This window comes from Gopherus flavomarginatus, chromosome 25 (genome assembly GCF_025201925.1).
Source record: "Gopherus flavomarginatus isolate rGopFla2 chromosome 25, rGopFla2.mat.asm, whole genome shotgun sequence".
NCBI lineage: Eukaryota > Metazoa > Chordata > Testudines > Testudinidae > Gopherus > Gopherus flavomarginatus.
The window spans coordinates 611589-635930 of record NC_066641.1 but is presented as its reverse complement, the minus strand read 5'-3'; the positions used below and the strand labels follow the sequence as shown (position 1 = coordinate 635930).

Here is a 24342-nt window from a genome sequence, read left to right as displayed (position 1 = left end):
AGCTGGGTATGAGTCAATAGCATGCCCTTATTGCCAAGAAGGCTAACAGCATTTTGGGCTGTATAAGTAGGGGCATTGCCAGCAGATCAAGGGACATGATCATTCCCCTCTATTCGACATTGGTGAGGCCTCATCTGGAGTACTGTGTCCAGTTTTGGGCCCCACACTACAAGAAGGATGTGGAAAAATTGGAAAGAGTCCAGTGGAGGGCAATAAAAATGATTATGGGGGTGGAACACAATTTATGAGGAGAGGCTGAGGGAACTGGGATTGTTTAGTCTGCAGAAGAGAAGAATGAGGAGGGATTTGATAGCTGCTTTCAACAACCTGAAAGGGGGTTCCAAGGAGGATGGATCTAGACTGTTCTCAGTGGTACCAGATGACAGAACAAGGAGTAATGGTCTCAAATTGCAGTGGGGGAGGCTTAGGTTGGATATTAGTGTAAGCAAAGTCAGGATCAGCTCTACTCTGACATCTGGCGGTGAATTATGGGAAGTGTGGAAAGACTTTCAGGAAGTGTGAAATCTCAGGTATTTGCATGGGCACGCCCAGCATAGCCCAAGGCAGCCTGGGATGGTTATTTTGGCAGCTCTGGGATCCCCAATTTCTTTGTTATTGGGGCAGAATAAATAAAGTGTTGCCACCTGATTATGTGAATGAGGAACTATGAGACTGCTTTATGACAGAGATGTCTCAATATAAATTAAGTGACACTTGCTAGACAAGGGACATGGGTTCCAAAACCCAGTGAATTGAGAGAGGTTGGGGACTGGTATGTGTACCTGATGGGGGTGGGTCTGGAACACCAATTGCACATCCTCCTCTCTCCACTGTAAAATAATAGAGCTAATTTTGATTCCATTAGGAGTCCATCTAGAAATTGCTGAGCTGAATTCATGTTGGGCCAATGGTGCACCAGCATGAGGGCTCTGCTACTAAAAGCTGAAATCACTGAGTGCTGTGTTAACTCGTGGGGGAGCCTGAAGACCTATCGTTAAGCGGCTGGCAGAGTGGAGCAGTTTGCAGCATGTTGGAGCAGCCCATGGAGCAGTGAGCAGAGTGAAGTGGTTTGCAGGAATGGCTGGAGGAGCGGCACAGCTGGTGTAGTGGAGCTGATCATGGTGAAGGCTGCAGCAGAACTCCACGGAGAGGTGGAGCAGTTGGCCCTGGCCCATGTAAGGTGCCCCTTAACACCTTGTGTGGACTTGCTTCCCATTTCCACCCAGGCTGGGGGGGGTAAAACTCTGCAGATAAACTCTTGAATTCTGGGGTGGCACTGACCAGAGACTTTCGGGTTGTTGGACTTTGGGGTGATTGGGCTTAAGACCCCAAGGGGGAAAGGACATTGCCAAACATACTTGGAGGTGGGTTTTGTTTATGGTTTGTGTTATAATCCTGTTTGTGGTGTTTCTCCAATGGGATGCTGCATTGTTTCCTTCCTTTATTATAAGGATTTTGCTACACTCAGACTCCGTGCTTGCGAGAGGGGAAGTATTGCCTCCTAGAGGCGCCCAGGGGGATGTGGTATGTAAGTGTCCCAGGTCACTGGGTGGGGGCTCGAGCTGCTTATGCATTGTGTTATTAAAATGGAACCCCTGGATACTGAACCCGGCCCTTGTTGCTGCCAACTCAGAGGGGCAAAAGGGTTACATTAGGAAAATCTTTTTCACTAGGAGGGTGGTGAAGCACTGGAATGGGTTACCTAGAGAGGTGGTGGAATCTCCTTCCTTAGAGATTTTTAAGGTTAGACTTGACAAAGCCCTGTCTGGGATGATTTAGTTGGGGATTGGTCCTGCTCTGAGCAGGGGGTTGGACTAGATGACCTCCTGAGGTTCCTTCCAACCCTGATATTCTATGATTCTATGAACAAACCTGAGCAGTGCTGCCACCCCGCACACCAGGTCACCATGCCATTCACTCACGTTTGGCCCAGTTGCTACCCCATCATGATGGCAGGGCAACTGGGCCAAACCTGAGCAGTGCTGTGACCTGGTGCTTAAAAGGGGCTGGAGCATGGCTTGGGTGCCCCTCGGCCTGTGACTGAAATTGTTGGAATGTCAGTGAGTGATGGTCTTTCATTCTGCATGCAGACCTGCATGAGTTAGAAAAGCCAAACCAGGACACGTGCCATGTTTGTGTTGGTGTTAATCTGGCTTTGAGTGAGGGACCTCAGTTCTCTCATTGGCATGATAAGGGGAAGGGGTTTGAACACAACTCTCCCCCATTGCTGGTGGGTGTCCTGGGCATGGTAGAGACTGCACTGGGTTTATCTCAATCTCCTCTTGTGAAGCTGTTTCACGTTTTTATAAATAATTAGTCCCTGGTGCAGGGGCTTGAACTTGGATCTGCCCCCTGCTAGGTCAGTGTGTGACCCACCAGGCTAAAAGTCACCCCCCCCACCTGGCTCCAGTGATTGTCCAATGGCTATGAATTGTGGGGTCTAAATTAGCTGTTAACACTCAAGAAAGAGATCTTGGAGTCATTGTGGATAGTTCTCTGAAAACATCCACTCAATGAGCAGTGGTAGTCAAAAAAGCGAACAGAATGCTGGGAATAATTGAGAAGGGAATAGAAAATAGGACAGAAAATATCATGTTGCCTCTATATAAATCCATGATATGCCCACGTCTTGAATACTGTGCACAAATGTGGTCACCCCATCTCAAAAAATATATATTGGAATTGGAAAAGGTTCAGAAAAGGGCAACAAAAATGATTAGGGGTATGGAATGGCTTCTGTATGAGGAGAGATTAAGAAAACTTTCAGCTTGGTAAAGAGACAGCTAAGGAGAGATATGATTGAGGGCTATAAAATCATGACTGGTGTAGAGAAAGTAGTTAAGGAAGTGTTGTTTACTACTTCTCATAACACAAGAACTAGGGGTCACCAAATGAAATTAATAGGCAGCAGGTTTAAAACAAATAAAAGGAACTATTTCTTGATGCAACACACAGTCAACCTGTGGAACTCCTTGCCAGAGGATGTTGTGAAGGCCAAGACCATAACTGGGTTAAAAAAAGAACTAGATAAATTCATGGAGGATAGGTCCATCAATGGCTATTAGCCAAGACGGGTAGGAATGGTGTCCCTAGCCTCTGTTTGTCAGAAACTGGGAAAAAGCGACAGGAGATGGATCATTTGATGATTCCCTGCTGTTCATTCCCTCTGGGGCACCTGGCACTGGCCACTGTTGGAAGACAAGATACTGGGCTAGATGGACCTTTGGTCTGACCCAGTATGTTCTTATGAATTGCTACCACATTCCCATTTTAGCTTTGGTTTCATAGAATCAGAGAAATGTGTGGCTGAAAGGGACCTTGAGAGGGCAGCTAGTCCAGCCCCTTGAGCTGAGGCAGGACCAACTAAACCTAGACCATCCCTGACAGCCTGTTCTTAAAAACTACCAGCGATGGGGACACCACCACCTCCAGAGCCTGTTCCAGAGCTTAACTACCCTGAGAGTCACAAAGTTGTTTCTAATATCTCACCTGAATCTCCCTTCCTGCAGATTAAACCAATTGCTGCTTGTGCTGCCTTCAGTGGAGATGGCGAATAATCAATCACCCTCCTCTTTATAACAGCCCTTAACACATCTGAAGACTGTTCTCAGGTCCCTTTCTCAAACATGCCAAATTTCTCCCTCCTAGGTCAGACTAGGTCAGATCTAAAACTTTGATCATTTTTATTGCTCTCTGGACTCTCTCCAGTTTATCCACATTTTTTGGTAAGTGTGGCGCCAGAACTGGACACAATACTCCAGCTGAAGCAACACCAGTGCTGAGCAGAGCAGGAAAATTATCTCCCGGGTCTTACGTATAACACTTCTGTTAAGACACCACAGAATGATATTAGCCTTTTTTGCAAGTGCATCACACTGTTGACTTGTATTCAATTTGTAATCCACTGTAACCCCCAGATCCTTTCCAGCACTACAGCCATGGAGCCAGTTGTAGTTGAGCATTTGATTTTTCCATCCTAAGTGTAGTACTTTGCACTTGTCTTTATTGACTTCAGACCAGTTCTCCAGTTTGGCAAGGTCATTTTGAATTCTAATCCTGTCTCCAAAGTGCTCACCACCTCTGCCAGCTTCAAACCTAAAAAATAAATACAGTAGGGTAGATCCACTGGACTACAACAATTTACACCAGCCTGGGGATCTGTCCCAGTATGACCAATAGAAAAGCAGTTTCTCCTCCCTTGGTGTTCACACCTCAACTGACAGAAGAGGGCCTCATCCTCCCTGATTGATCTAACCTTTTTATCTCTAGACTGATTCTTGCCTGCATATTTATAGCTGCCTCTGGAAACTTCCACTGCATGCATCTGATGAAGTGGGTATTCACCCATGAAAGCTCATGCTAATAGACTATCAGGGTTGGAAGGGACCTCAGGAGGTATCTAGTCCAACCCCTGCTCAAAGCAGGACCAGCACCAACTAAATCATCCCAGCCAGGGCTTTTCAGCTGAGATGTGGATACCTACTGCCCTTTACAGTTAATTAGGTCTGGGCATTCAGAGTCCCTAGGTGGATTGAAAATCACCATTTGGATGTATAATTCAGATCCACCCTACATTCCTGACCTTATTATAAAAACCTGGTGATTAAAAACAATGAGAGGTATTGATTTCAAACATCACCAGAGAATTCCACTGAAAGAAACCAGAATCCTTCAATAACACCATAAAACTGACTCATAACAAGCAAGATGTATTTTCCTTAATCTCTATAATCAAGCTACGAGGCAATGTTCTCCCCTGTGCAAATTGTAGCACAAGGATTATACCCACTTAAACCCTATTGTGAAGATATAAATGGTGCCTAAGCAGTGTGCTTAGATTGTAAGATCTATGGGGCAGGGACTGTCGTTTTGTTCTGTGTTTGTACAGTGCCTAGTGCAATGAGATCCTGGACCATGAGTGGAGCTCTTAGGTGCCACCACAATACAAATAATGAATAATAACAGTCATATGCTGGCCTTCTGCACAGGGGCAAATTTAATCCACCGGTACATAAAAATCAAGCTGAGAGATTGCAGAGTTCATCACACAAATGAGAAGATGTTTCTGAGGAGGGAGAATTTTGCCCTCACTTAACAGCTTTACCTTGTAGGTTACATTGGACGAGTTCAATATGACTGGTGTTTTTTCTTGGTCATTGTGATCCAACTAAGTCTCTTGTCCTTAACAGTTGCAAAGAAAACCTTCAAAATCTAAACCATGTGATTCAGTGATGTCTGCCTGAGTCAATATCTTTGAGAGGTGTGAACTGCCCCATTCATCTCAATGAGGCTGTTGACTTTGAACCCTAATGGCAATCATTTATAATCCAGTTGCTCAAAATAGGGATGATGATTGTATGAATTGCTACACAAGTGGGTGGAGCTTGGGAGAGAACCAATACTAGGTTCCCCCCTCCCTCTCAATCTTGCCCTTGCTTAGGAAATCTGAAAGATGAACAGGATCATTAGACATTTGGGGTGTGATTCACTTCATAATTGTACTCCTGATTCACATCAATATAAGTAGGCCCAGAACCAAGCCTATACAGCCTGCGTTCCAGCTATGCTTGACAAGGACTGGAAAACAGAAGTTTAAATTCATTTTGAGCAAAATTTTCTGCAGTGACAGGTGATTCTAGGGGCTTCCTTTTCTGGGTGTCTGTGGTGGGGTGGCTGCCCCCACACAGGGCAGAAGGGTTAAGACAGCCTTAGAGAGGCTGTGCAGAACCCTGCCAATCAGAAAAAGGCTCATTGGGAGAGCCAGTCAAGAGAAGGCTTGCTGGAGCAGCCCACATATAAAGGGCTGCAAGCAGAGCAAAGGGAGTCTCTTCCTGGAGGGCAAAGAGGGAAGGACGGTCTGCTGAGGAGCACTAGAGATCCTGCAGTGCTGGGCATGATAGTGGAGCAATAGGGGAGCTCTTGGCTGACCATGGCCAGACTGAGGCCCTGAAGCAAGGGCAGGGAAGGTGCTAGGACTATGGGGGAAGTGGCCCAGGGAAAGTAGGCAGTGGGAATAGGTCGAAGGGGCAGTGGGAATAGAAGTAAGTGGGTGCCAGCTATAGAGTCCCTGGACTGGGACCTAGATTAGTGGGCAGGCCTGGGTCCCCTGCCCCCTTTAATCCTACTTGCCAATGAGGAAAGTGGCCTAAATCCAGATAGCAGTTTGGCCCTTAAGCCAGGGGCTAGACTAGAGACTGTGATTGGCTGCTGAGGCAAGCAGAAGAAGCTGAGGACAGATAGGAGGGAGACAGCAGGCTGGGGCACGGCTGAAAAGCTGTGTCCCAAAGAGGACGCCAAGGTCTGGGAGCAACATGGGTTGAGACAGTGGAGGAAGTGGAAGTAACGGTGAATGAGATGCTGCTAGTAAAAGGTGCTCTGGTGGTCCAAGAGAACTAATTCCCAGCACAACCAGCAGGAGGTGCTGCAGTGGTGGGTCTGCACCACTACATTGTGGTAGAGAATGCAGTCACGTGGTTGCCCCTCATACAAGGGGCAAGGCAAGGACTGTGGGACTATTGCCCAGATCTGAGACTTGAGAACTGGAAGGTGGAGAAAATGGTGGACTGCTACTGGAGAGCCTGTGTGGTCTGGCTAGCCAAGCCACAATGGGCCTTGGTTAAGCTGCTGCGAGTGAGGGCCCATAGACAATACGAGCCAGGCACCAGGGGCGAGAGGCCAGTGTCATGACTTGGACAATGTTTTGCCTGTGGGTGACAGGGACACTTCAGGAGGGAGTGCCCCTACTGGGATGGGGAATGGAGATCCCACCCAGAGAATGGACAAAAAGAACCTAAGAACCCACCCCGGTGAAGAGAGCAGGGAAGTGGCAGACTTTTTGGGCCTGTGGGGAACTGGGGCACGAGAAGAAGGAGTGCCCAAACGGGACTTGCAAGGCCCAGGCTAGCTCGGAGGGAAGGACTAAGCCAGAAATAGACTGCGGGAGGGCTGTGGCCAAGGGAAGCCGCAGGAGGCGCTTCTGGTGCCACAAAGAGGGCTATATAATGTGGCATTGCCCCCAGAGATGGAGAGGGAAGCCAGATAGTTGGAGTCAGTCAGAGACTGCTCAGAAAGAGGGGGCAGTGAAGACTGAGGCCTTAGCAAAGGGAGTGTCTGGGGCAGAGGGGCCCCAGATCAAGAGGGGAACCCATATGAGAGCGAGACGAGCTATGAAGGGGACCCAAATGGAAAAGGGACCCCACGTGGGAGCCAAGCAGACTATGATGGGTACCCAAACCCTGAGGAGGGAGACCAGTTGCTCCTCATGCTGGAGAGCCTGCAGCAGGAAAGGGATGTCCTGAGGGCCCAGCTGAGGGAGAAACTGGGAAGATATAACTCCTCCCCTCCCCCAGTGTGTGGTCTTAAGGGGGAGGGTGTGGGGTGGGGCAGCTGCCCCACACTGGGGAGCAGAGCTATAGCAGCCTTAGAGAGGATGAGCAGAACCCCACCAATCAGGAAAGGGCTTATTGGGAGAGCCAATCAAAAGAAGGCTTGCTGGAGCAGCCCATATATAAAGGGCTGCAAGCAGAGCAAAGGGAGTCTCTTCCTGGAGGGCAAAGGGGGAAGGACGGTCTGCTGAGGAGCACTGGAGATCCTGCAGTGCTGGGCACGATAGTGGAGCAATAGGGGAGCTCTTGGCTGACCATGGCCAGACTGAGGCCCTGAAGCAAGGGCAGGGAAGGTGCTAGGACTATGGGGGAAGTAGGCAGTGGGAATAGGAGGCAGGGCAGTAAGTGGCTGCCAGCTATAAGGTCTCTGGGCCGGGACGTAGAGTAGCGAGTGGGCCTGGATTTCTCGCCACACCCTACAGCTACTCGCTAATGAGGAAGGTGGCCTAAATCCACACTGCAGTTTGCCCCTGAAGCCAGGGGCTAGACTGGAGACTGCAGTTGGCTGCTGAGGCAAGTGGAAGAAGATGAGGACAGCCTGTCCCCAGAAAGGACGGAGACAGCAGGCTAGGGCAAAGAGGACACCGCGGTCTGGGAACGACGTGGGTCCAGATGGTGGAGGAAGTGGAAGTAACGGCGAGTGAGACGTGGTAGTAAAAGGCACCCTGGTGGTCCAAGAGGGCTAATTCCCAGCATGACCAGTGGGATGTGCCGTGGTGGTGAGTCTTGCATGCTAGTGTCCAACTGATCTTCAGAAGGTGCCAAGTACCTACCCTCTGAAAATCAAGCCCCTTAGAAGTGCCATGGAGTGAGCACCCAAAAACCCTCTTGTGAACCCTCACACAGCTTTTCTGAAGCTGGCTCTGTATTCACCAAACCAGATACAATACCAGGGCGTGGTCTGGTTGAGCTATTGACTTGGGAGCTATCTGCTTCGATAGCAAGTGGTCTTCTCCCAGAAAACACATGTGCCTGAGAAGGTAGGGGACACACAGAGGCCCACTGGCAGAAGGGGGCAATATCTGGTGGTCACTGAGTCCTGTGTCCAGTCTGGCTCTTTGTAGGAAGAGAGCATGTCATGACTTGAGGACCTTGCCTTCTGGCAGCTGGTTGGTTGGGTCTCTCTGGCACCCTGAAAAGAGTTTGATACTCTCCTCCCAGCTGATGCTCTGTGATGCCCTGGGTCCATCTTCCCTCCCTCTCTGGGGCTTTTCCAGTCCCATGAACTAGCCTCAAATGGGGAAGTTCATAGACCCCAATTCAGCAAAGGGCTTAAGCATGCGTATGACTGCACTAAGAATTATGCACATGCTTAGGTGACTCTGGGCCATGGAAATATCCCTGGAAGCAGCACAAGTTCCCATCCTTCCTCCCCTGTGGCACTACCCCTGCTGGGAAGAGTGGTGGATGGCTCTTGAAGGTGGCCTGCAAAGGACAAAACTGGGGCTGTTCCCTTTCAAGCCTTTATAGTTCTGTAAAAGGCTAAAGAGAGGGTTCTTTATACCCATGGCTTCCTTACGGAGAGCAGGAATGTCAAGCGTTGTTGTCCCTTTTCTTTGCTGGAGAACTTTTGGGATGGCTCAGAGGTGTGGATTGGGAGCTCTCTCATATCTTCACTGAAGGGGCAGAGCCAATCCCTTACCCAGGAGCTCTCTCCCCATCCACTGGAGTCAACAATAATGTCACATCCCGTCTTGGGCCCATCGCGTTCTACATCTCTGATGTCACAAGCTCTAGTCCTCCATAAATTCCCCCAGGCCAGACCAGACCTATCTCTCCATGGGACTTCTCCACATCCCATCACTGTAGAACTTGAGCACCTCCCAATCTTTAATGTATTTATCCTCAGAAAAGCCCTGTGAAATGCAGACACATGATTCCATGGTACAAGGGGGGAACTAAGGCATGGAGAGATCACATGACATCCCAGGTCACACAGTCTATGGTGGCGCACGAGACTGAAGCCCAGTTTCTCAAGTCCCTGACTAGCATCACTGAGCCAGCCAGACAATGTCCAGTGTAACACACCACAAGGAAAGAATCCTCTCAGACTCCCGTTATCCACTCTAATGGGGCACAAAGGGTATGGATCCCTTCACTTCCTTTTGCAGGTCCCCCTCCCAGTCAGATGCATGCTGGCAGCCAGCCAGACTCCATCTAGTTGCACTTCCCTGGCACAGTTCTGGGGCAGACAGGTGGGAAGGGGAGGCCAGGGGGAAGTCCTGGGCAGCATGCTCTCCACAACAGGACCCCAGGCCCTTTTTTGCTGCTTCAGCCTCTCTAGCGGTAGGGATCCATCTGAGCTGAGGCCAAGAACTCTGGCAGGAGGCTGAGTGCATGTGAATGGTATGTATTCCTCACCCCCATGTGACAAGAGTCAGCTTGGTGGACACCAGTGCTCCCTAGAGCTTGGCACATGAGTATCTGCAGCTAAAGGGCCCAGGTTGCTATGGTGGGGCAGTCATAGACTCACACCTGTGCACAGAAGGGGACACACTCACCTGTGGGCTACAGAAAAAAACTGGGCCATGTCCCCCTGTTCTAGGCTGGGGAATGCAATAATGAGAGGGGAGCAGCAGTGCAATGATTCCACCACTCCCCCTGGGGCTTCAGACTGGGCTAGTTACCATCACAATTCCCTAGATATTCATCCCTCACTGCAACTTGCACCTCCCTGGGCTGGCTCAACCCCCAGCACCAGGCTAACTTGCTTCCCTGATGCATCATGTAATTAATGGCTGTCCCATGACACACACACACAAGGTTGCATGGGCCACTGTCAAATATACGTTGGTTGTTTCCTAACTTACAATCGCTAGACGGTGCACCTTGAATAATGAACTTTTAACATCGATTTTTTTTGTACGTAACTTTTTCCTTTGGGGGGAAAGAATTCAAGATCTATTCTGGGATGTGCAAGTGAGAACTGACCCCTAGTGCTTCGTGAAGAGGGTCTGAACCCTGAACTCAGCACCACCGCTCAGAATACTCCTACACAGCATCAGCTGGAAGTGGGAGACGGTTGATGCTGGTTCCAGGGCTGTGGCATTTACTGAAGGGAGTCTGGCAAAGTTCCTGCCCCACGTCTGCAGTATGGGCCACTGGAGCAATGTACCAGGCCTCAGGGAGCAGCCTGATTCTCTCCCTCCTGCACAGCACTATGGCTAGGCTGGCAGCTTCCAGCTGCTTCCAGGACAGTGGCTGCTGTTGCCCAGGACATCTGAATGTTTGAGTTTCCTTATCATTTTGTCAGCCTGCCAACATTTTCCAAGTAACCCAAGTGAGAGAAGGGAAGTGATGATTGTTAACTGTTTAGATCTCAGCAAAACCAGAATGGAATTTCCTGGGACAAAGAAAAGACACATTCCTAGCCCAAGGGCATTCCCATTGCCAAATGTCAAAGTCCTACTGTTAACAAAGGAGGTAGGAAAGCATCTTAAAGAAAAAGGTGCAAGAATTCCTTATGCTGGGAAGTGTTAAGCAGCCCAGGTACCAGCTACCCCTTTAATAATAACCACATGGACTGCAGGACCAATGTGAGATAGCCAGAGCAGCAGGCTTCACCAGCTCAACAGCCACAGGAGCAATACAGCCTCAAACAGAGCAAGTGGCAGCTTGTTTTTCTCACAGAGGCACGTAGCGCTTGCCCTGTTGCACTGTTGAATAAAGACTTTGTCTTTATTCAAATATACAGCAACAAGAACCTGCTCTGAGCTGCTCCTGCTGGCTCTGCCCCCTGCAGCCCAGAGTCCCACCTTCCAAACTGGTGGATGACCTTTGGCCAACAACAGCAACTAGGCTCCCGCCTTTGGATAATTCATCACTGGACACCATGGAAAGAGTTAAACATGGCCTCACAATGCAAGGGCAGGGAGTTACCCCCCTCCACAAACTCTATTTTACCTCTGTCACTGTTTGAGGCAGGACTTTTCCTTGAACCTTCTCACTGGCACACGCCCTTCCCCCCGACCTGCCCAGCTTAGGATTCTCTAGCGCTGAGCGCATCTGTTCTCAGCCATACATTCCGCAGAAGCAGTTAGGAGGGTAGAAGTGCACCGTGGATCGTGGCTGGCAGGTTGCTGGACCTGAGAGAAGATTCCCCGGTTAGACCAGCCTACACAAAGCTATCTCGGGGAGGGCTTTGGACAGGAGGTTTAACTGGCCAGCGCGGGGCCCACTCATCTCCTTCTACTCATCCTTAGCAATGCATTCTCCCCCTCCAGAGCCAGCCTGAAATGCCTTCTGGGCTCCAGGCTGCCTTCTGGAGCTGCAGCTCATTGATACTTGAAAGTTAATTCAGATTAAGGTTGGGTGTGAAAGTCAAGAGCAGTGGCTATTGTAGGTGTAAACAAGCTCTAGTATCAGTCCTTTGTTCTGTTCCATCCCCTTATATAGCTGTGGCACAAGATGGGAATCTTTTGTCTCTCTGGGTCCCCACTCCTCCTTGTAAATGGAAAAGCCCCAGGTTTAAGATGGATTCCAATACCAGGCGACATGGTCACATGTTCTGTGAGACCCCAAGCCTTCGTTCTTCCTGGCCTGACTCGCAGGAAGGCTTGCAAATAAACAGAGCCCTCTACAGTCAATTATCCTGGTTAATGGGAACCATCAAGATTCCAAACCACCATTAGGACCTCAGAGTTATATTTTATATGTCTAGTTTGAGATACAAGAATGATACATTTATACAAATAGGATGAGCACACTCAGTAGAATATAAGCTTTGTAATGATAACTTACAAGAGACCTTTGCATGAAGCATATTCCAGTTACATTATATTCACACTTATTAGCATATTTTCATAAAATCATATGGAGTGCGAGGTCACACCCAGAGGCAGCCGCAGCACAGCCCCATCCCAGGCCTGTGCCAAATCCTGCCATATGGGGAATTCACACCCAGGCATCTGTGTGAATTCCTGAAGGGATAATAAAAGAGCCATTTCAGCCGGCTGCGGCTCTGGAGCCCACCCAGGGCGTAGACCAGTTGTGGGAAGCTGGGATGCTTCCCTCTGTAACGTGATGTTTTCATGCAGTTGAATTCCTGTGATTCCGTCCTCAGGGCATTGAAAGCAGGTGCTAGAAGAAAGATGCCAACAGCTTGCAGGGGATTTCAGAGAAGAGGCTGAGAACAATAATAACAATGCTCCTGGAGGGACCGCTTCACAGGGAATGATAGAAAGAAGAAAACAGACCTAGCATGGCTCCGTGACAGCTAGCAGCAGGCACCAGGGGTCTGGCTCAGCTTCTGAAATTGCCCCACCTGCCCTTTCATTTCCCTGATGGTGGGTCTGGAGATGGCTGGGTAGCTGGAGACACTGTTCCTATTAACGTACCAGTGACTATGCTGGGAATTTGCCTTTGTGGCTATGAAAATGCCAGTTTGAAAAGCCCAAACAAGCTGTGGTAATCTGTCAGAGGGCAGAAAGTCCCCTGGTCTAGCAGCTGTAGAGCATGTAAGGATCGCCCCACACTGGCTCGGGCTGCTCCTCTATAAACCAGGGCCTCCGTGAAATCCACAACAGCTGCACCTGGGCACACAATGAGGTGGAGAGGGACTGGCATTTCTCTGCTGGCCCCAGCAGTGCTGGGGGATCTGTGCTGTGGTGGAGCATCACTGAAACTAGAGGGGGACAAGCCGATTAACTCTGCTAGTCCACCCCTGGAGGCCAGGGCAAGGACCCTTCCCACCAGTGGTGGCCAGTGCCTTTCTCAGCCCAGGTGATATGGATTCCACTCAGGTGGGGCCTGACCACAGACCCCTCTCAAACTGTGGGGACATCTGGGTCTGGATCAGTGTGCTGTGATTCAGGCCGATACCCAGGCTGAGATCCCCTCATGTCCCACCCATGTCCCTGGGGAGCCACTCCACTGTCCCAGAGCTCTCACCACTGGAGCTCCCCTGGTCTTTCCAACCTCCACGTTCTTAGTTTCATCTCATTTACTCCTAGAGGAGCCAGAGGTGGGGAGCCAAGGGGAACACCAGTGAAAGGGAAAGAGGGCCCAGGAACCCCCAAGACAGGGGCATGGGAAGTAGAGGATGAGTACACAGACATCCCTTCCCAGGTGGCATCAGGAACACAGCACCCCAGAGAGCCACTATGCGTCTGCAGCCTGCACAGTGCAGGCCTGTCTCTAGGATTTGCTGCACAATTCTCACCAAGGCCTGACAGTGATGTCCTTCTTACTTCTGACACCCGCTGATACTGTGCTCTCCAGCCTGTGTATATGGCATACACTATAACCCCTGCAAATGCCATCAAACACTTGCATTGAACCGAGTTGTTATTAAACCTCATGTCCTGGCTAAATTCCAACATGAGAGGTCACATCCAGCTACCTGAATTCCCCTGTCACTTTAACTGCTGTTCTATTCTCCTCCACATCCTGTCCTTAAGATATGTTCTGTGGGGTTACTTGTACCATTACGCTGCTGCATCCCTCCCCAGAGGTGGCTGCATTGTAGAGCTGGGTGAAGTGACCCGGGTAGGAATGGAGCCTATAAGTTGGTGAGCTTGCAGACAGCCTTTCATAGATACTGTAATAACAATCAATGGCCTTTCTTTCTTGCAAGGAGCCTTTGGAGCCCTGCTCACTGCATCTTGGCCACTCCTATGGCTGATTGCAGACATCCTACAGTCAGATGTGTCCAGCTGCCCTTAATCCTGAGATTGGCGCTAGAATGGAAACTGCTGCCAGCCTCTCTCTGAATGCACCCCTTGTATCATCACCCAGCCTCCCTCTCCTCAGGGCAGTGCACATCACAGGCTCTTTGTAATCATCAGACAAGCAAAGAGCATTTCACATTTTGAGAACTCGCCTCTTTGTGTCCCATTTTCATTCCCTGCTGCTGTTTGCACCAATCCTGATGCAGCCTGGAGAAACCAACCTTACCCGCCTCTGTACCTGCCTTGCTTTGATCCTGCTACATGCCTCTTGCTCTCTCCCTTTGACCTAGAGGCAGAGTTATCTCCTCCCTCTGTTCCTGACCTGGTCCCCATCCTCATTCCATTCCCCTTTGTAATCACCTCTCACAGGTTCCCTGGTCACCTCTTTTCTTCTCTACTCCCTGACCTTTGCCTGGTGTGTGTGATGTATGACCTGGAAGATGCTCTGCTTGGAACCTGCCCTGTGTGTATGTGCGGGGCTGGGACAGGGTGGGGCAGCATGTATTGTGTCCCCTGCTTTTATCAATCAGACAGTGCTAGGGGTCTGCACTGGCAGTGCTGTCCCCCCACAGTACATGGCAGCATGGGGATTAACAATCAGAAGGTCTAAGGCTGAAATGTACATACCTCCCAGGGCAGAACATGCCCTGCCCATGCACAGGCTCAACATGTCCTGCACAGAGCAGACAGAGAGAGCACCCCCAAGAAAGTGCCTGGTCAATGGATGAAGGAAAGCCAGGATAAGCCCCAGGGCAGATGCAGAGGGGGGAAAGGTTGACTTCTCCAGGCTGCGTTCCAGGTTCCTGCATTAGGACCAGTCCAAACAGCAGCAGGGAATGAAACGGGAACCAAAGAGGTGGCCTCTCAGAGTGCTAAATGCTCTTCGCTTGTCTGATGGACACCTAGAAACTCAGTCACAGAACACACCTGCCTCGGACCCAGCTCACACCTAGCTACACGGGTGTGTGTGGTGTATTTCCGCAGGGAAGCTCAGCCCAGAGAATCATATAATCATAGAATATCAGGGTTGGAAGGGACCTCAGGAGGTCATCTAGTCCAACCCCCTGCTCAAAGCAGGACCAATCCCCAATTAAATGATCCTAGCCAAGGCTCTGTCAAGCCTGACCTTAAAAACCTCCACCACCTCTCTAGGGAACTCATTCCAGTGCTTCACCAGCCTCCTAGTGAAAAAGTTTTTCCTAATATCCAACCTAAATCTCCCCCACTGCCACTTGAGATCATTACTCCTTGTTCTGTCATCTGGTACCATTGAGAACAGTCTAGATCCATCCTCTTTGGAACCCCCTTTCAGGTAGTTGAAAGCAACTATCAAATCCCTCCTCATTTTTCTCTTCTGCAGACTAAACAATCCCAATTCCCTCAGCCTTTCCTCGTAAAACATATGCTCCAGCCCCCTAATAATTTTTGTTGCCCTCCGCTGGACTCTTTCCAATTTTTCCACATCCTTCTTGTAGTGTGGAGCCCAAAACTGGACACAGTACTCCAGATGAGGCCTCACTAATATCGAATAGAGGGGAATGATCATGTCCCTCGATCTGCTGGCAATGCCCCTCCTTATACAGCCTAAAATGCCATTAGCCTTCTTTGCAACAAGGGCACACTGTTGACTCATATCCAGCTTCTCGTCCACTGTAACCCCCTAGGTCCTTTTCTGCAGAACTGCTTCCTAGCCATTCAGTCCCTAGTCTGTAGCAGTGCATGGGATTCTTCCGTCCTAAGTGCAGGACTCTGCACTTGTCCTTGTTGAACCTCAACAGATTTATTTTGGCCCAATCCTCTAATTTGTCTAGGTCCCTCTGTATCCTATCCCCACCCTCCAGCATATCTACCACTCCGCCCAGTTTAGTGTCATCTGCAAACTTGCTGAGGGTGCAATCCACATCATCCTCCAGATCATTAATGAAGATATTGAACAAAACTGGCCCCAGGACCGACCCCTGAGGCACTCCGCTTGATACCGGCTGCCAACTAAACATGGAGCCATTGATCACGACACACTGAGCCCGATGATCTAGCCAGCTTTCTATCCACCTTATGGTCCATTCATCCAGCCCATACTTCTTTAACTTGCTGGCAAGAATACTGTGGGAGACCGTATCAAAAGCTTTGCTAAAGTCAAGGAATAACACATCCACTGCTTTCCCCTCATCCACAGACCCAATTGTCTCGTCACAGAAGGCAATTAGGTTAGTTAGGCATGACTTGCCCTTGGTGGATCCATGCTGACTGTTCCTGATCACTCTCATCTCCTCTAAGTGCTTCAGAATTGATTGCTTGAGGACCTGCTCCAAGATTTTTCCAGGGACTGAGGTGAGGCTGACTGGCCTGTAGTTCCCCGGATCCTCCTCCTTCCCTTTTTTAAAGATGGGCACATTAGCCTTTCTCCAGTCATCCAGGACCTCCCCCAATCACCATGAGTTTTCAAAGATAATGGCCAATGGCTCTGCAATCACATCTGCCAACTCCCTTAGCACCCTCGGATGCAGCGCCTCCAGCCCCATGGACTTGTGCTCGTCCAGCATTTCTAAATAGTCCGGAACCACTTCTTTCTCCACAGAGGGCTGGTCACCTCCTCCTCACACTGTGTTGCCCAGTGCAGTAGTCTGGGAGCTGACCTTGTTCGTGAAAACAGAGGCAAAAAAAGCATTGAGTACGTTAGCTTTTTCCACATCCTCTGTCACTAGGTTGCCTCTCCTATTCACTTTCCTTGACTTTCTTCTTGTTGCTAACATGCCTGAAGAAATCCTTCTTGTTACTCTTAACATCCTTGCTAGCTGGAACTCCGAGTGTGATCTGGCCTTCCTGATTTCACTCCTGCCTGAGCAATATTTTTATACACCAGTTTTTCAGGGAGCCACACAGGGACTGCCAGGCTGGGTTACACCAGGAACCATGGAGTCCAGCGCCTCACTTCTGAGAGTGGCCAGCACCAGATGCTGCAGAGGAAGGTGTGGGATAACCTGCCCCTAGGAAAAGTTATTCCTAACTCCAGTAACTAGAGGTTGGCTGATGCCCATTTAGCTCCCTCACTCAGGTTCCTGTATCGTCTCCCTGACTGAGCTGCACGAAGGAACTGTGCAGTCTCACAGGGACTCAGAAGAGAGCCCAGGCTCTCCGTGGCTGCAGTAACCCGTAGGCTGCATGGCCTCCCCAGGAGAGAGTCCCTAGGAGCCAGTAAGAGGGATCATTTTCATTCTTCTTTTGCTTCATTATTGGCTGTGCCATATTTCCTGGCAATCCTGATCCCCCAACCCCGGAGCTCTGGCCTCCCGCCAGAAATGGGGAGTTCTGCCAAGGAGGAGGCAGCTGCTGTCCTTGCACAGATGCCTTGGTGACCAACCATGTGCTTTGGCCATGACACAGATTTTGCCCTCACACTCAGAGATGGCCTCCATTTTGAGCAGCAACAGCAATTGCCCCCTCAGTGAACAGCAGGTGCAGATGGTAGAGGACAGACCTCCAGCTACCTCCTGTGCTCACTGAGCAGAGAGCCAGGCATTTAACGATGGTGCTAGTATCTGTGCCTGCAATGAGTGGCAGGGGCAGAAATTGCAGCTGCAAGAAGAGAGGCTGCTTGAGGCCTGAAGCCCGAAGCCTCTTCAAGTCAGCAGACATGCAGCTGGGGCATTTCTACGAGCTAAGCTAACCCGAGAGCGCCTTCTGCTGACAGCACCAGGCATTTCAGCACCGCATCTGCTCCCGAGGGGCATGTCTGCAGCTGAGGCAGCACAGGGCTGCACATCCCACACCTGGCTGCATCTCCCCATGGCACTGCAGCCCACTGAGGAGAGACGCTGAGAACGTTGCCCGACGGGGTGGCTCAGACCAGCGGATTCGAACCCTGGCCCAACCCCTCAGTATTTCCAAGCAGCTCCTATTATTCTTTCCCAAGGATAGGCTGGACTTAGGGCTTTGGCTCAGGTCCTTGTGTCAGAAGAAGCATGTGGCTGCTAGGTTACGTTCCCTCCTGTGTCTTCAGCCCTGAGAGACTCTGCTTCTCCTCCTCCTCCTTCCTTGGCACCTCTCTGGGCCCTTCCCTTACCAGCCTGCCTGCTCAGAGGGCATCCTGGCCCTACCTCCTGCTGTGGGAGAAGGGGATGGTTTCCCTGGGAATCACACACCACGGCACAGTTACCAATAGATTCAATGGCTGGCCAAGGCATCCGCTCTCCTGCCACTGGGCTGGCAGGCATGGAAGGGCTATCCTGCAGACCAACTGCCTGCTGATCTCACTCAGAAACGTCTGCAGAGCCAGCAGCTCCCTGGGCTGCTACCCCACAGCCAGCCCCATTCCTCTCCATCCTGCATGCTTGGGATGGCTCTGTTTCTTCCCTGACAGCCTGCAGGTGGGAGCTGCCCCTGGGCACCATGGCTGTGCCCCTGCCCCCAGGCAGAGCCCGGCTGTGACTCCTGGGACGGGCTGTAACTTTAGAGAGGGGCTCTGATCCGCTTCCAGGCAGAGCGGCCCCCCCGCCCTGCTGGAGATTGGCTGCTCCTCCAGCTGCCGACAGGGATCACTGAAGGAGTCAGGTTTCGGCAGTATGATGACTCGGCTCATTCCTTCCAAGGAAGGGGCGAGAGCAAACGGCATGGAGAGGAGACAGAACTCAGGGTGCCTCGCTATGGGGGGCTTCTCCATCCATCCATCCCACCACCTCCTTCCTCCCCATCCTGTTGCTCCATGCAGGCAAAAATCTGCTCACTTCCGCTTTCTAGGCTGAACCCATCGGGCCAGTTAATCTCTCTCTTCTTAGCTGCCAACAGATCACTTCCCATTGACATCAGAAACCGGCTGGTGCTTTTCACACCCTGAGTCCCGGCGCCTCTCACTCGGGTCTGTGCAGGCTCCAGATCCCATCACTGCCAGAATTGGGGGCGAGACTCAGAGCCCCAGAGGCAGGGCAAAGAAAGAGAGGAAGCTGCTAGTCAGCCCAGTAGCACTGCACCCCCCAAAAAGAGGGGTGCTCTGGTGACTGGTCGTGTCCGCCCTGCACAGCGGCCCAAGAAGGCAGCTGTGAGGGAGGGAGCATTACATCTGCAGCATGGGCCTGGTTCTGATCTCAGCTCCCCTGGCATGGATGGAATTACACCATTGGGAGCGAGAGCAAAATCAGGCTCATAACCCAGCTCTCTGCCCCACCCAGGAGCTTGCTAGCCTCCTGCGCGCCGCAGACCCCCAGAACCAGCAGGATTCCCAGATCAGATGGGAGCAGATGGACACTTCTCCGCCTGGAGAGAAGGGCTGGGGAGCCTGCCGCCCACAGGCTGAGGGCTTTGTGGCTGGATCCTGTCTCACCTTGCCTGGCCAGGCATCCTGCTTGGCCCCAGGAGCAGCTCAGTGCCAAGCCCAGTGTCTCTGACAGCTCTGAGCAAAGTGCTCTGTAGGTGAGGGTAGGAATTGCTGCCCCCCCCCATTACCACCCTCACCTTGCGGTGTAGCTGCTGTGGTGAGCCAGGACATCACCGGCCTGCAGCCCGTCTCCCCCACGCTGTGCTGTCTCCAAGCAGGAAACTAATCCGGCTCTCCATGAAATGTTACATAGGGGGCTGCCAGCAGAGACTAATAAATAAACAGCCTCTTGCCCCTAGTACAAGTTCAAAGCAGATGGCCTTCCACCTCTCCCCCCTCCCCGCAGATCCGAGCATGAAACCATCTCCTATAAATAACCCCCGGCGCAAAGGGTTTGATCTGGGATAGGTGAGAGCAGTTAGGCTGCAGCAACAGGTGCAGCTGGAGTCACAAATGTGCCCTCTCCAGCTCTCCCCCAGTGCCAGAGGGGAATCAGCAGCAGAGGAGCCCTGCCCTCCTCCAGCATTTGGCCACCAGCTGAACAGGGTTATATCTCCCCTTGGGAGCCTGATGGCTGTGCCATGGCTCCCTAGCCATGCTGTTGCCTCCTGGCCTTCAGTCTCAGAGGCAGGGCCCCAGGAGGGATTCATGGGTTCTGGCACTGTGATATTCTCTGCTGGGCGGGTACATGGACTCCAGCCCAGCAGGGTCAGTGTATTCAGAGATCCCCATTGGAGCCAGGGGCCCAAAGTGCCCACCGTGCAGAGCAGAGTGCTTGAAAAAAAACTGGCCAACTGATTTTCTTGCCTAGGATAACCGAGCTGGTTTGAAAATGCTGGGCTCCAGGTAGGGTGACCAGATGTCCTGATTTTATAGGGACAGTCCCAATTTTGGGGTCTTTTTCTTATATAGATGCCTATAACCCCCCACCCCCTATCCCAATTTTTAAATTTTGCTCTCTGGTCACCCTAACTCCAGGTGTGCAGGACACCAGCACAGAGCGTCTTTGTTCACAGGAGGATGGACCCACAGTTCACCTGCCTACCTGCTAACTTAACCCCCAAGTAGTGTAACCAGTGCAGGTGGGCCCCAACTGAGCTGCTTGATTGGCCAACCTCCCCTCACCCCCCCCCCCACACCCCATAGGCCGAGGAGGTCAGAAGCCCTACACTTTTAGACCAGCAGCAGGGGGCTGGCTGCTCAAAGCATTTGCCTGTGGCTGTAATAGCACCTGAGTGTGCTTGGCTCCAGTCCCGCCTCGGTCTATGTCTGGCTCTGATTCCTGAGCTTTGACCCTTGGCTCGGGCGGCTGGCCAGTGATGCTACGCCTACACCGCAATGAAACCCCCCATAGCAGAGTCTCAGGGCCCAGCTGACGGGCTCACAGGGCTCAGATTTGGGGGCTAAATCCTGCAGTGTCGACATTTGGGCTCAGGATGGAGTTGGGGCTCTGAGACCCTCCCCCTCGCAGGGTCTCAGAACCCCAGCTCCAACCCAAGCCCCAACATCTACACTGTAATTTCATAGTCCCGCAGCATCAGCTCTGTGAGCCTGAGTCAGCTGACCTGCACCAGCCGGGGCCGTGCCGTGGGTCTTTTATTGGAGTGTAGATGAACCCTGACTCCAGCGCTGAGCCTGGGCTCTGATTTCTGGCTTTCACTCCTGCTTCGACCATTAGGCCTGACTGTTGCTCCAGTCGCTAGGCACGACTGCCCTTGGCCTGGACACTGACACAGGCTTTGGAGGATTTCATTTTTCTCTAGACAGTATCGATGATCATTGCCAAATGTTGCTCATAAAATGGAATTAGTTTTGCATTGTAAGGAAATTAAACAATCTCAGATAGGTACTAATTGCTGTTTAGTCTAAATGTGGTGACTGTAAAAGCGGGGATTCAAAACAAGGCAAAATCAGAGTGTTTCCCTGTTTTCCTTTCTTACTATTTCATGTTTAAATTGTGTGGGACACTGGATTATTTTGCTACAGCCGCTCAAGCACACTCCCAGGAGCAGAGACGACCCATGCCTGCTGATAGTGGGGGGGCACAAGCCCAGAACAGCTTGAGTCACCCCCCCGCCCCCCAGGCAGCGCACCACCCCATCCTAGAAAGCAGTGGCCCCTCCCTGCAGCTTCTAGCTGTTCCTCCTGCCTATGCCTCTCCCTGCCCAGTGCAGCTCACAGCTCCATGGCTCAGCTGCCAAGCAGGGAGAGGGCCTGGCCATATCATGTGGCTGAGCAATCTAGTGGGGCACATTACTCCGCATTCCCCCCACACATGTCGCCTCTGCCCATGAGTGACCAGACCAGAGTTGGGTCAGAGATGGGGTGGAGGTTAAGTGCTCAAGGAAACCATGGGGCAGGTCCTCAAGGAATCCATTTTGAAGCACTTGGAGGAGAGGAAGGTGATCAGGAACAGTCAACATGGATTCACCAAGGCCATGTCATGCCTGACCAACCTAATTGCCTTCTATGATGAGATAACTGGCTCTGTGGATACGGGGAAAGCAGTGGACGTGATATATCTTAACTTTAGCAAAGCTTTTGATACGGTCTCCCACAGTATTCTTGCCAGAAAGTTAAAAAAGTATGGGCTAGATGAATGGACTATAACAGATATGGGCAAACTATGGCCCGTGGGCCACATCCGGCCCGCGAGACCGTCCTGCCCAGCCCTTGAGATCCCAGCCAGGGAGGCTAGCCCCTGGCCCCTCCTCTGCTGTCCCCTCCATCCCTGCAGCCTCAGCTCAACATGCCACACTTGCAGTCCTGGTGCTCTGAGTGGCATGGTAAGGGAGTGGCGAGCGCATGGGGGGGAGGGCCCACGGTTGGATGGGGCAGAGGTTCTGTGGGGGGCATGGTCAGGGGATGGAGAACAAGGGGGTTTGGATAGGCGTGGGAGTCCTGGTGGGCCTGTCGGGGGCATGTGTGTGGATAGGGGTTGGGGTAGTCAGGGGACAGAAAGCAGGGGGGATTGGATAGGGTGTGGGGTCCCGGAGAGGGCGGTTAGGGGCAGAGGGTCCCAGGAGGGAGCGGTCAGGGAACAAGGAGTGGGGGGAGGGGGTTGGATGTGTGGGGTATTCTGACGGGGGCACTCAGGGAGTGGGAAGTGGGAGGGGGTGGGGGCCAGCTGTTTGGGGAGGCACAGCCTTCCCTACCCAGCCCCCCATACAGTTTCGGAACCCTGATGGGGCCCTCAGGCCAAAAAGTTTGCCCACCCTTGGAGTATAAGGTAGATAGAAAGCTGGCTAGATCGTCGGGCTCAACGGGTAGTGATCAACAGCTCCATGTCTAGTTGGGAGCCGGCATCAAGCGAAGTGCCCAGGGGTCGGTCCTGGGGCCGGTTTTGTTCAACAGCTGGATGATGGGATGGATTGCACCATCAGCATGTTCGCAGCTGCCACTAAGCTGGGGGAGAGATACTGTATATACTTGTTCATAAGCCGAATTTTTTTAGTAAAAAGGGAAGCACCAGAGAAGGGGGTCGGCTTATGAACGGGTATAGAGAGGGACACAGCCCCTCCCCACAACAGAGGCAGCAGAGCCAGAAGGGAAGAGACGGGGCCAGAGTCTCTTCGCTTCTGGCCACGCTGCTCTCCCTTAGCCTCTGAAGCAGCTGCAGCTCCCGGGCTGGCAGGCTGCAGCTGTGCCGCTCGGCCCCACTCCCCAGAGCAAGCTGTGGCCGTGATGCCCAGCCCAGCCCCTGGCCCTCCCCAGATAAGGTGGGAAGAGATGGGATGGGGAGAGTGGGGGGGTCCCAGGCTAGGGGTGGGGTCATATGAGGGGTGGTCTCAGGGGTTACTCCCCTGAATCCCAGTTTCTCCCCCCCAAAAAATTTCCCCACCAGTTGCTGTCTGGGCCTGTCAGGGTAAGCCGCTGGCGCGGGGACACTTTGTTGACTTAAGTTTACCTCCGTGCCTGCAGACGCTCGAGGTAAACAAACCATCTTGGCCCACCAGCGGCTTAGCCTGATGGCCAGGGAGCCAAAGTTTGCTGACCCCTGAATTATAGGGTCAGTTTATGAACAGGTTATAAAATTTTCCATTTTTACTGATCCATCTTGTGGGGGTCGGCTTATAAACGAACCAGCTTATGATTGAGTATATACGGTAAATATGCTGGAGGGTAGGGCTAGGATACAGAGGGACCTAGACAAATTGGAGGATTGTGCCAAAGGAAACCTGATGAGGTTCAACAAGGACAAGTGCAGAGTCCTGCATTTAGGATGGAAGAATCCCATGCACTGCTACAGGCTCAGGACTGGCTGGCTAAGCAGCGGTTCTGCAGAAAAGGACCTAGGGGTTACAGTGGATGAGAAGCTGGATATGAGTCAATAGTGTGCCCTTGTTGCCAAGAAGGCTAACAGCATATTGGGCTGTATTAGTAGGAGCATTGCCAGCAGATTGGGGGAAGTGATTATTCCCCTCTGTTCGGCACTGGTGAGGCCAAATCTGGAGGATTGCATCCAGTTTTGCCCCCACTCCTCCACTACAGAAGGGATGTGAACAAATTGGAGAGAGTCCAGCAGAGGGCAATGAAAATGATCAGGGGGCTGGAGCACATGACTTACGAGGAGAGGCTGAGGGAACTGGGAATGTTGAGTCTGCAGAAGAGAAAAATGAGGAGGGATTTGATAGCTGCTTTCAGCTACCTGAAAGGGGGTTCCAAAGAGGATGGATCTAGGCTGTTCTCAGTGGTACCAGATGACAGAACAAGGAGTAATGGTCTCAAGTTGCAGTCGCACTGAAAGAGGCACCCCCCATGGACCGCACAGGGCCATGAGTGGGCACGATCTGTGAGTCCATGACAAAGAGTGAGGGGGGATCTGATAGCAGCCTTCAACTACCTGAAAGGGGGTTCCAAAGAGGATAGATCTAGACTGTTCTCAGTGGTACCTGATGACAGAACAAGGAGTAATGGTCTCAAGTTGCAGTAGGAGAGGTCTAGGATGGATATTAGGAAACACTATTTCACTAGAAGG

General features: G+C 51.6%; 1 protein-coding gene across 2 annotated transcripts in view; it reads right to left on the bottom strand.

The window, feature by feature from the left end:
* SCN4A (sodium voltage-gated channel alpha subunit 4) overlaps window positions 1-24342 on the bottom strand; it is a 171853-nt gene that overhangs the window by 124172 nt on the left and 23339 nt on the right. The window contains exon 1 of one of the 2 annotated variants that reach the window (XM_050935058.1): window positions 19502-19595. The exons of the other annotated variant lie outside the window; for it this stretch is intronic. The gene's annotated coding sequence lies outside the window, so the exon portion shown is untranslated. Of the gene's footprint in view, window positions 1-19501; window positions 19596-24342 lie in introns of those variants that run through there. 2 annotated transcript variants of the gene reach the window in all.